A 12,680-nucleotide genomic window follows, 5' to 3' on the forward strand; every position below is an offset into this window, starting at 1 on the left:
AGCCGCCACAGATCACTTCCGGGGCGCTGGGGGAGCGGGGCGGGGCCGACTGGGGAGCAACTTCCTGTCCGTGGGCGGAGAGGAGGTTGTTGGGGGCCGGGGCTGGAGAACAATGGCCAGCAGGGCGCGGACTTGCCGGCGTCTACCCGCTGCGTGCCGAGAGCTGGCTGCGCTGCCTTTCGGACCGCCCCACCCCCGGCTCCCCGCGCCGGGCGAGGTGGAATCGCCTCCCGGGGGCCCGGGAGCTGCCGCAGGCCTCGCGGAGGTTCCCGGATCTCGGCGTCGGCGCCGCGACGTCCTTGTCTCTCTTCTGGGGACCAAGAGGGGGTTCTCGGGGAGGGAGGGGAAAGCGGAGGCCGCCATCTTGCTTTCGGGGGCCGCCGCTTCTCCCTGGTTGTCCAAGGGTGGAGGCCGCTTGTCCCGTGGCCGGGGTTTTCCCGAGTGGAGCTGGCTTCGTGGCTCGTTGCGGGCGGAATACTTGGAGATGGTTTGGTCAGTTCCCTGCCCTGGCTGGAGAGTTTCGGTAGCCGCCCTGGGCCTCAAGTCTAACTGGTGATCCCTGGAGAGCTCAGACCTTAGGGTGGTTTGTGATCTTTTACTGAGGGTCCTCGAGCCCCCGGACACCGCAGGTCTCGAGTCTGGTGCGGCCCTGAGATCAAACGGCGCCCCCATCTTGTGATTTGGTAGCTTGAGTTAGAAGGAGTTGCACTAAATCGGTTGCTCTATTTGACTCCTTCCACAGATTTGAAATAGATCGTTTGCCTAAGATCCATTAGCACTTGGAGTCTTACCTGTTGACATTTATTTACCCCCTTATCTCCTCCCACTGTTGAGTAGCAATTCCCAGCTTTGCGCAGCTCGTTCAAGGAATGCCCACTCTGATGGGCCGACATGGAAGCAAATAATTATGATTGGAAGGATGGTGTATCAAGGTATACAGAGGAAAGAATGGATGACTCATAACTGCGTTAGATTTTCAAGATAAGGGATTTTCCAGCACAAACTTAAGGGTGGAATGGTAAATCCAGATCCTAGCAAAAAGGACATGCAGCAAAGGGAAAAATAATATGTGTTTAGAAGTCTGGGTAGTAATTACTGGACTTAAAAGTTAAAGCCTGAGTTGCTGAAAAGGATGAATCTGGAGAAGCAGATAGGAACCAAATTGTGAACCGTCTTTCACTCCTTGGTGAGGCAATGAATAGAGGAATTACCCCGGACAGTTTTACAATTTAGGCTGTTGGTAGAGGACATTAGTTGAGGGGAAGAAGAGGGGAAGAGGACTTGTGGACAAGGGGACTTGACAGAAATCAAGAGAAAGGATTAGGACCATTATGGGGAGTGTCTGTGAGCACCCAAAGAAGATGGATTCCTAAGATACCAGGATGCCAAATCAAGTGATTGTAATTGTAATTGATTGCTGGGGGGAAGATTCTGGGTAAGCCAACGGAAGTAGCAACATGATGCCTTGTTTTGCGTTGGGGAGAGGGTAAAGGTGTAATTTACCAAATGGAATAGGGAATGGCTGGGATGGGAAAGGGGAGGGGACGTGGAAACAAGTGCTGTTTTGGACCTGGCCAGGTGATGCTGTCTCATGGCAGTTGCTACATGGGTCTGGAGTTCTGGGCTGAAGTTAGAAACACCACAGGCTTGTATCACCACATCCAAGCCCACTGCAGGCCCACTTTGTCAAGCACAGTTTCAAAACCACTTCTCCCTACCTTTTCTTGGGAAAATTGCGGAAATACTACATTTTTAAAATCCCGATGTGGTAATCATACATATGCCCATGCCAATACTCCAATGTTTAATGTTTCTATTGGACCGGAAAGGTCAGGCTTACGAAAAACAGTATGACAGTGATAACTAGTATATAAGCATAAACTCAAAGATGAAATATCATTAATTTTCAAAATTGTTAGGTTTAATCATTGACAATAAACAGCTTCTTTAAAACCAGCCAGAAAGGACTGAGGACAGTAGTTTGCACAAATACCTGTTGAGTGGAGAATGAGGAAGATGACTTCAAGAAGAGTGAGCAATGGGAACACAATGACAGACAACCTCAAGTTCATTAGTCAGCCTGTCTCAGTTGCTTCTTCATTGTTGATAGCCACGCTAACTTAGCTGAAAGCAGTCAGAAATAGAATGGATCATTTTGAGCAGAGGCTTTGGAAAGCAACAAATAATAAAAGCCCTATGAATAAGAGCTACAGTGGCAAACCAAAGAGTAATTATTAGTTTTTATTCAACATTTTTGAATATAAAAAAGAATTCTCACCTTTAGTCCTAGATTATTCAAATACATTATTTGCAGTTTTCCTAGAGTAGAAATACATGTAGGCGTATTAAACAACCCTTTAATGGGTACCATACTGAACTGGTAATGAGAACAATGATCTCGAGGCATTTTTTGTTCTTTGTTCACCCTGTGACCCTAGCACAGTGCCTTAACCTCTCCATGCCCTAGTTTCTTTGTAAAATAGAGATAATAATAACCCTCTACTGGCCTACCTCTCAGAGATATTATAAGAAATAACAAATTAATGCTTTAAAAGCTCTTTGAGGTACTTGGATGAAAGGGTATAATTGTGACTACATTTCATTAATAATTAGCACTAATATCCAGTAGAACTCATGAGCGTTCCTAAATTTGCTGCCCGGGCAGCTCAAAGAACCTGAAGGATTCTGTTTATAAAATAGGCTTAGATTTTAAAAAAAAAAATGAGATTTCTTCTTGTGAGTGTAAATTTTTATTATGATCAAACCTTGTGTATTAAATATACTATGAGTAAGAAGTAAAATGGAATTTTTAGTAACTACAGTTCTTATGTTCACTGCTGTTATAGATAATCTATTTTAGGGGGGATGTATAGAGTGGTATGCTTTTGTCAGAATCTTGTTTTAGAACTAATGATTAGTTTACTGAAGTTAGTTTACTAGAATTTTCTATGAAAGCATTACACGTCACAAAAGCATAGTAAGAATTTTATCTGCAGTTCCGTGTTTATCTGAAACCTGAAGCATTCCTGTGAATCTTTTGTCATTCCCATCATTGTTTAATCAGAAATACAGAATGAAATATATAGGTCCCTGAGGTTTTATCCAAAGTCTACCCCACAGTAGATGAAATTTTGCCCATTAGATTCGTGGCTTCGGTATTTCTATGTTGAAAGGCATATGCATAAACCCATTTAAACATATTCATGGGTATATTATGTGCATATTTTATACATATACTTATTACATACCAATTTATAAAAATGTTATATGAATGTACATTAACTGCACATATAGAAACAACTGTTAACAACAAAAACCTCTTTGGGTGTATTGGCCAGATAAGAAAGCAGTGGTTATTAGCAATTTGTCATTATTGATGGAAAAACAACTCAAAATACATGTCGTTGTCTATAATACCCATGGTACCTTAACCTTTATATTACTTCATTTTGTTTTCACAACAACTTTGTGAGGCACACATTATTCAGAAAAAGCGGCCCAGAGGGCTTAAAGACTTGCTACAAATTGTCCAGTAGCATACTCAAAGTCAAACTTTGGAGACTCCCAGAGACACTGTTCCCTGTAGTACTTGATACTGTGATTACCAGCTTGATAAGACTGTTAGACCAGAACGTATTTATAATATGACATTCCTGGCTTATGAGTGATAGACTGCAGGATCTAAAATTCAGCCACACTTGAATTTTTGAAAATTAAGCCGCTATTCTTATGTTTATGGCAGTGTCTTCACCAAAAACTTTGTTTTATTCATCTTTGTATTCTTCATGATGTCAGGCATAAATACTCAAAGTATTTTAGGGATGAAAATAAAAAGTATACTGTGATGATCAGTTGACTAAGAAAAAAAAAAATATATATATATATAGATGAGTGGCTCAGTCGGTTAAGTGTCTGCCTTCAGCTCAGGTCATGATCCTGGGGTCCTGGAATCAAGTCCTGCATTGGGCTCCTTGCTTGGCAGGGAGTCTGCTTCTCTCTCTGCCTTCCACTCCCCAGCTTGTGCTTTTTTTTTTTTCCCTCTCTCTCTGTGGCAAATAAACAAAATCTTTTAAAAAATTAAAAAACAGGTGGGTGTGTGTGTGCACGTATAACAGCTTCCTAATTCTGATCATCAGTCAAGTCAGGATTGGGAAGCTCCGGTTTCATTAACTTATCCAAAGTCACCCAGAATCATAAATAGAGCCAGAAACAAACAAATCTTGTAAGTCCAAGCTACAGATCTTTTCACTGGACCTTTACTGTCTACATATGACAGGGTAGGAGAGCAAAATAGCGATTTCATTTTTAAAATTATTTGTTTTACTATATTGTGTTGTACGGTTTTATTTTTACTTTTTAAAGATTTTATTTTTAAGTATCTACACCCAGCTTAGGGCTCAAACTCATGACCTCAAGATAAGAGTTGCATTCTCCACAGATGGAGGCAGCCAGGTACCCCTCTGTTACATGGTTTTAAGATTAAATGAGTTTATACCTGTGGAGTGCTTAGAACCTTATCTGGCATGAGGCAAGTACGGTGTTAAATAATAAGTTTTCCAACTACATTGCTCCCGTTGCCCAGGGTTAAAATTGGTAAGATTATGTTAGATACAGGCATTTTCTATGTAGAAAAAAAATGTATGTAAACAATGGTGGAATCCTTTTTTTTTTTTTTTTTTGGTCCTAGAAGCTTTAAATTTGTATAGCTGAAAGTATTTCTATGTTGTTTCTTTTAATCTTTCCTGACATAGTAAAAGAAATGTTAATAATATACCTATTAAATAAAGTTTTGGACTTGAGACTGTGTAGTATTTTCATATCATTTTCTTAAGACATAGTTAAGGTACATGAGATGATGTACTTTATTTTACATTGTCCTCCTATCACTAAACTAGTTCCAAAAATTGATTCTTACTGTTGTGTAATCAAATATTCACTGTTTAGAAGCCATTGGCTGCTCGGATTGACCTTTCAAATGAAATATTTCCCTGGAACAAGGTAATAGATAAACTCGGTTCTTTTTAATTTCTCTACTTCTCTACAGGTTTCTCTGTAGTCTTTCAGCCTTGAACAAATGTTTGTACTTGTTAACTATAAATAAAATCGTACATTTTCATCCCGAGTAAATGAGGAACCCAATTTGATATTTAAGGGCTCTTTGATATATTTGGAGAAAGTCTGGCAAAGTATGCCTTTGGTCATCATCTGTGACTGTGAAAATTGATACTCATCTTAGTTTTCGTTCCATTTTATAAGTTGTATGACTTTTCAGAAGAATTATCACATAGCAGCAATTTCTAGTGGCTCCGGTATTCCTTTGTGGGGGGGGGGGCGGGCATACACATACACGGGGTGCCTTCACATCTTCATGCAGAACATGAATTTAGTCTTTAATATACTTCATTAAGTGAATTATACTATACCCTTTCCTGAAGGTGAGGATAGACCAGAACAGAAGGTATTTACAAAGTCAGGAGGGACCTGGTAAGTAGGATTAGACCAGAAGGTACAGATCTGAGAAGCCAGACGGGAGAACTAGATGCTGTTAGTGGTGAAACATCTGACTACTGCAGTCCAGAGTCAGCCAACAGAAGGGAATTAAATTAGCATTTATTGAATATCTACTATATTTCAGACTTTGCAGCCAATTAGCTTACAAAAGAAGGAACATTTGGCTAGGCTTCATAAATCTAGGTGGTTTGAGTCTTGGAAGTCAGAGAAAATAGTATTAATAAGCAGGACACTCGAACAAATCCCATTATTCTCTGCCTTTTAAAATACTTATACTGGGGGGCGCCTGGCTGGCTCAGTTGATACAGCATGTGACTCTGATCTCGGGGTTGTGAGTTTGAGCCCCACATTGGGTATAGAGATCACTTAAAAATAAACACGTAAAAAATATTTAGGGGCACCCGAGTGGCTCAGTTGGTTGAACAACTGACTCTTGATTTCAGCTTAGGTCATGATCTCAGGATCGTGGGAGCATGCTTGGACTCCACGCTCAGTGGGGATTCTGCTTGCCCCTCTCTCTCTGCTCCCACCACAACCCGCTCATGCTCACTTTCTTTTTCAAATGGATGAATGGGTAAAATCTTAAAAAAAAAAAAATACTTTTACTGTGTAGTTTATCATAAGAATTAAAAATTACATGAGATGTTATGTTAGTTATTATAACCAAACACACGTCTTTTGAACCGTATCCATCCCTTCTTTGTTCTTTCTACCATAGACAAGCATTGTTCTGTCTGTTCTGAATCTCAACTCCTCCTATCTACTGGAGGACCTATCTCCATCCGTTGTTCTCTTCATTGTGTACTCAGCTCTTACCCTACTAGTTCCTTGTCATTGGTATTTTTATTGGTACAAGGTATCTCCCTCATATCCTCTCTCCCTCTAGCTTCCACCTAGATTCTTCTTCCTTTCAGTAAAGAAAATTTTCCAGAGAATTTTTTGTGCTTGTTATCTCCCCTTCCTCACCTCCACGTCACTCCTCAACCATTTGTAGTCAAGCTTGCATCCCCAACACTACTCTGAAACTACTCTGATAAAGTCACCAATATCACCCCTATTATATGATCTCTCTCTCTCTCTTTTTTTTTTTTTGAAGAGGGTGAGGGGCATAGGGAGACAGAGGGAATCTTAAGCATGCTCCACTCCCACCACAGAGCAGGACATGGGGTTTGATCTCACCACCTGAAATCACAACCTGAGCTGAAACCAAGAGCTGAATCCTTGACCAACTGAGCTACCCAGGCACCCCATGATATCTCTAACTTCTTAATGTTTCAACAACTTTTGAATTTATCGATCATTCCTTTCTTTTTGAAACAATCTGTTCTCTTAGCTTCTGTAATACTACACTTCATTGTTTCTTTTCTGGCCACTCCTCGTTATCCTTGGTCCTTCTGTCTTCCTTGGTCCTTCTGTCTTTGCTTAAATTTTGCCATTCCAAGGAAGTCTAAAGCTCTTATCACTCTTCTCTGGTCTACATGTTCTCTTGGATGATCTCATCCATGCCCAACATATGGATAATATGTTGATGACTTCTAGCCATGAGCCCACTCCTGAGCTCCTGAGCTCCTGAGCTCCTGACACCCATATATTCAGTTCCTTCCTTATATCTCTTTGGTGTTTCATAGGCATCCAACTCAAACACAGAATGTCCACACTGAACTGATGCCATCACTCACCCCAAATGCCCCAAACTGGAAATCTAAATGTTTACTTTGCATTTTCCATCTTCTCCCTCAACATCTACTCTATCACCACAATCTTTTAAACTTTCCCCCTTAGGATATCTCGAAGTCATCCATTCCACTCCGTATCTACTCCCACTCTCCTAATCTGAGCCATTTCTACCTGCTTACCATTACTGCCGTCCAGATCCAGTGAGTTTAGTGTATTCCCCCCTATATCCACTCTTTATGCTGCAACTCTTATGATCTTCCAGAGGCAAATGGATTCATATAATTCCTCTGCTTCAATACTTTTGGTACTTCCATTAATCTCAGGATGGTTCTGAATTCCTTTATGTGTCCTATGCAGCCTTATACAATCTAATGTCAACTGATCTCTGTAGTCTCATCTCTGGTCACTCATCATTTCCCTCATTACACACACACACACACACACACACACACACACATATCCAGGTCCAAGAATACAAGTAGTTGTCTGCTTTTATATATTCTGTGGTCCCCCAAAATGTGTGAAAGTTAAATGAACAAAAGTTAAGATATATTGTACAAGGTTTGTAAGATTATAATACAAACACTAGAATATTTCCAATTATTGTACAAAGTTTTTATTTTTTCACCCCTGCCATACGTATACCTAATATATTTGAAACCTAGGTTAAACATTGAATATGATAAATTTCTTAACACACATTCCAGTTCTCCCACTTATGGTGACATTTAGTAGACAAAATTCATTTTCATGTTGGAAAGAAGTTGGTGATGTATATTTTGTAGAGTAGTGATCATTTTTGTTAATGTTAGGAAATTACTGAGAGAAACTTGAATTCCAGCTTTCTCTTGGTAACAGGTTCATTAGTGAGGTGTGTCCCTATATCTGTTTGCACAATGTTTTTTCTATGTTCTAATCACTAGAATACTTAAGGATGGCAATGAGCAATCCATAATTTTAACAATATCTCCATTTCCATTGTCACTGTATTTTATGTTTTAGACACAACTGTAAAGGGTAAATTTCCAGGATTTTTAAAACATGCTTGAATAGCATTCTTTTCTTTCACTGAACTCACAGGAAATCCACTTCAACAAGCATCTGATTTGGGCTAAAGATTCACAACATGAGGAAAACCTAATGATTTTTTTTTGGCCTTTGTCTCAATTACACTGTTAGTAGCAACATTTTAAAATTTCTTTCATTAATTTTTATAAAAGATGAAGTTCCAATGCAGTAAAATAATCAAATAATTGCACAAGCACTGCAGTACAAAGATTATCTGAAAGTCAGTTGTCAGATGGCAATGAACATTGCTGTGTCATAAAAACTTCCCATTTTTATCAGTGGATATGTTGTGATCTCAATTCAGCCTAGGAAAATGTAGAGGGTGGGGTGGGAGTGGATTCAGTGAAGTCTAGTACCACTTCATGTGGCGTTCTTGTTGCTGCTGTGTCTCCTGCCTGGAGAAAATCTCTCACCTCCCCCTCCAGCCTCCTACCTCCACTTCGCTTCTCTTTCACACCACATGGCAACCACTCATCACTACATTCTACTCTCCTTTCACATTGCAACTTAGATGTCACTTCAAAAGGACTTTCCACACCTTCCCTGACTACCGCAGGGCTGACATAGGCATGGGCTCCCTTCGTGTCCCTGGGGGCTTTGCTTAACACCTAGTACAGTATATTAGAATTGCTTGTTTGTATTTCTTACTTGATAGGGAGGGAAGGAATTATATCTATTTTGTTTATAGTTATGTCTTAGATTGATATCAACTTCTTATTTAAAGATTTTATTTATTTGAAAGAGAGAGAGCACGAGCAGGGAGTGGGATGGAGAGAGAGGGACAAGAAAGATCTCCATTGGGCGCCTGGGTGGCTCAGTGGGTTAAGCCGCTGCCTTCGGCTCAGGTCATGATCTCAGGGTCCTGGGATCGAGTCCCACATCCGGCTCTCTGCTCAGCAGGGAGCCTGCTTCCCTTCCTCTCTCTCTGCCTGCCTCTCTGCCTACTTGTGATCTCCGTCTGTCAAATAAATAAATAAAATCTTTAAAAAAAAAAAAAAGAAAGATCTCCATTGAGCTGAGCACAGAGCCCGAGACAGAGCTCCACGTGGGGCTCAGTCCCAGAAACCTGAGATCGTGACACAAGCTGAAGGCAGGCGCTTAATTGACTGAGCCACCCAGGTGCCCCAGGGATTTTGAAGTTCTCAGAGACCTTTGATGTGGTCTAGACCAGAGAATTTCTCAAAAATCATTTTACCATCACCCCTGGAGGTAGGCCCAAAGATCCTGCAGCCCACCAGTTTCAATTTTCTTTTCTTTTCTGGTTTTTCTAAGATTTTATTTTAAAGTAATCCCCACACCCAGTGTGGGACATCCCTGAGATCGAGTCTCATGTTCCACTGACTGAGCCAGCCAGGTGCCCCTGTTTCCATTTTCTAATGAAAAGAACTCAACAATGATGAATGGATCAATAAAAATTGTAGAACCAGAATTCTAGTTTTTCCTCAGACCAGCAATAAGTAAAAAGGATAATCTACAGAACATGAATCACTCACCTGTAAAAACTGAAGAAAAGGCTTGACTTATAAAACGTTCTCAGTACATATATGTCAGGGTTCTCTAGAGAAGGAGAGCCAACAAGAGATTATCTATCTATCTATCTATCTATCTATCTATCATCTATCTATCTATATCTAGGAATTGGCTCACACAACATGGAGGCTGAGAAGCTTCAAGATCTGTAGTCAGCAAGCTGGGGACTTGGTAGGGGGGGACAATGCTATACGTTCCAGTCCAAAGGCCAGTAGGCCACAGAGTCAAGAAGAGCCAGTGTTTAAGTTTGACTCTGAAGGAAGAAAAAGAGCTGATGTCCCGGTTCAAAGGCAGTCCGGTAGGAGGAGTTCCCTCTTCTCTGCTGGAGGGTCAGCTGCTTTGTTTTACTTTGTTTGATTAACATTGAACATAACACTTTGACCTGATCTGGTTTCCTACTGAAGCAAGAATCTGTCGATAACACCGCTGCAAGCTGGCTATGTTCCTTGACTTGAAGGATGTCTCACTATAATTTTAGCCAATTGTCCTACTTTTAACCTGTTGAACTATCCAGGAATAGTTCTATACCATATCCCCCATACTAACTTTTCAAATAAATTAAGATTCCTGTTATAGTCTCCCAAGTGTTTTTCTTCCCCCAGGTTAAATAGCCCCAGCTTATTCTTCTAATCCTCATAGTACAGGATTTCTTTGATGCACTCCACTTTTGTCAGTTTTCATAAAATATAATGCTTTGAACTAAAAACATTTCCTAAATGGGTTCTAACTTCTTTATGCTGAAAAAAAAAAAATCAACTTTGAGTCTCTGTTTATATTCTTACCATAAAACAAAAGGAACTTCCTGTTGTGAGAACCACTAAAACCATTATTTATGACTAATAATCACACTAGTCTTAATATAGTATACATTATATTGTGTGTATACACACACACACACACCCTACAAAGTATATATGTATATATGTATACGTTTTACACATCCAGCAATGAATCATTTTCCTTGAGACTCAAATACCTGTGGAAGTCACACTGTGGACCTAAAATCCTGATTTTTTAGGTATCTGCCTATACCTGCTTTGTGACTCAGGTGAAGATGACTCATACCCAACCTAGGAGAAAATCTTGATTGGTTTAAACCAATTAGGGTGTTTCTGAAGGGAAGCAATCTTCCTTGTCAGGACATTGGCTTAATAGCAGGCGTGCGATATAATTCTGGCCAACTGGGTATGTAGGGAAGTCTGCTGGAGTTTCTTCTTGGAAAGATTTCCTCTTCGTAAAAAGGAGATTCCAAGAAATGGCCTCTTTCCTGCCTCTGGATATTATATCAGGATGTGTTGCCAGGAACTGCTTTTTGCTGTCAGCCGGAAATGTCAGAGTGAAGATACTGAAAGCACCTAAGTCCTTAACATCAATCAACCCCTCCTCTTATTTTCTGCCCTTCTTTTATCCTTGCTATTATGTGAGATAATTAACTATCTTATCATTTAAGTCAGATTGAACCAGGTTTCTCTTGCATCCAAAATCATCTTACTTGATAAACTCTGCCCTTGATCTATTTCCCAAAAACCGAGTTAACCCTCATCTTGCCATTGGTGGGAAATCCAAAATCCTCCCAATATTTTTTTTTTTTGAAGTTCCTCAGGCTGACATTCTTCAAGTCCAACTTCTTGGTTCTACTGAATTCTTCACCACCCATCTCCTGCGGCAAAGTGTGTCCTTGTGCACTGTGTTCATCCAACCATTGGAACATGACTTCTTTTCCTCCATATAAAAAAACCCATTCATATCAGACACACAGAGCTATGTGTATGCGTGTATGTGTGTATGTGTGTGCACCCAACTTTACTGAAGTTTCAGAATAAGGGAATAGAGCTTACGTTACTCCAGTTAGACATCTTAAAATGGACATTAATGTTTCTAGACATCCTCAGGAATTCTGTCTATTGGAAATTTTCACTGATCACCTTCCACAGTAGTCTCTGCTTTCAATCTTCAAGCTAATCTCTTCAGGATGAAGTACTTCATCACAATTCTCAGACCTCGTTTTCAGATTAATTTAGTTTTCCACCTACTTAGGGACTGGGGCTTATCTTTGCATACCAAAACTCATTAACTGCACTGCTGAATTAAGAGGCATTTACTTCAGGTCTTACTTTTTGGGGAATGTGGAAAAGTTGGCAGATACTTGAAAACTTCAGTCCCTGCTATGAGTATCTGCCAAAGGAAGCAACAGGTAGTAATGTTCTCCCTGATAGGAATTCTGCCACTTCATCTTAGAAGAAACAGCTGTAGTAACTGTGAGTTTTGTTTGTTTGTTTGTATTTGTTTATTATTTTAGAGAGAGAGAAAGAGGGAGCACACATGAGCAGAGTGGTGGGGGGAGAGCTGGCAGATGGAGAGGGAGAGAGAGAATCTTTTTTTTTTTTAAAGATTTTGTTTATTTATTTGACAGACAGAGATGACAAGCAGGCAGAGAGGCAGGCAGAGATTGGAGGAAGCAGATTCACCGCTGAGCAGAGAGCCTGACGTGGGGCTCGATCCCAGGACCCTGGGATCATGACCCGAGCCGAAGGCAGAGGCTTTAACCCACTGAGCCACCCAGGCACCCCGAGAGAGAGAATCTTAAGTAGGCTCCATGCTCAGCGTGGAGCCGGATGCAGGGCTCGACCCCATGACCTTGAGATCATGACCTGAAATGAAACCCAGAGTTGGACACTCAACCAACTGAGCCATCCAGGCGCCCCAAAGTCACTGTGAGTTTTAAAGAATATCTTTCCTTTGTATATGCATTACATGAATGCTAATACAAGGACTGTGTGAGAACATTTGTAAAATGGATCTTCTCAGAAACCTTGAATCTTTTTGTGTGCTAACAACCTCTACGGCATGGGAATCCTCTTTTCATCACCAGTTTCTATTCATGGTAAAGCTCT

The sequence above is a fragment of the Lutra lutra genome, chromosome 11, assembly GCF_902655055.1.
Source record: "Lutra lutra chromosome 11, mLutLut1.2, whole genome shotgun sequence".
Taxonomy (NCBI): domain Eukaryota; kingdom Metazoa; phylum Chordata; class Mammalia; order Carnivora; family Mustelidae; genus Lutra; species Lutra lutra.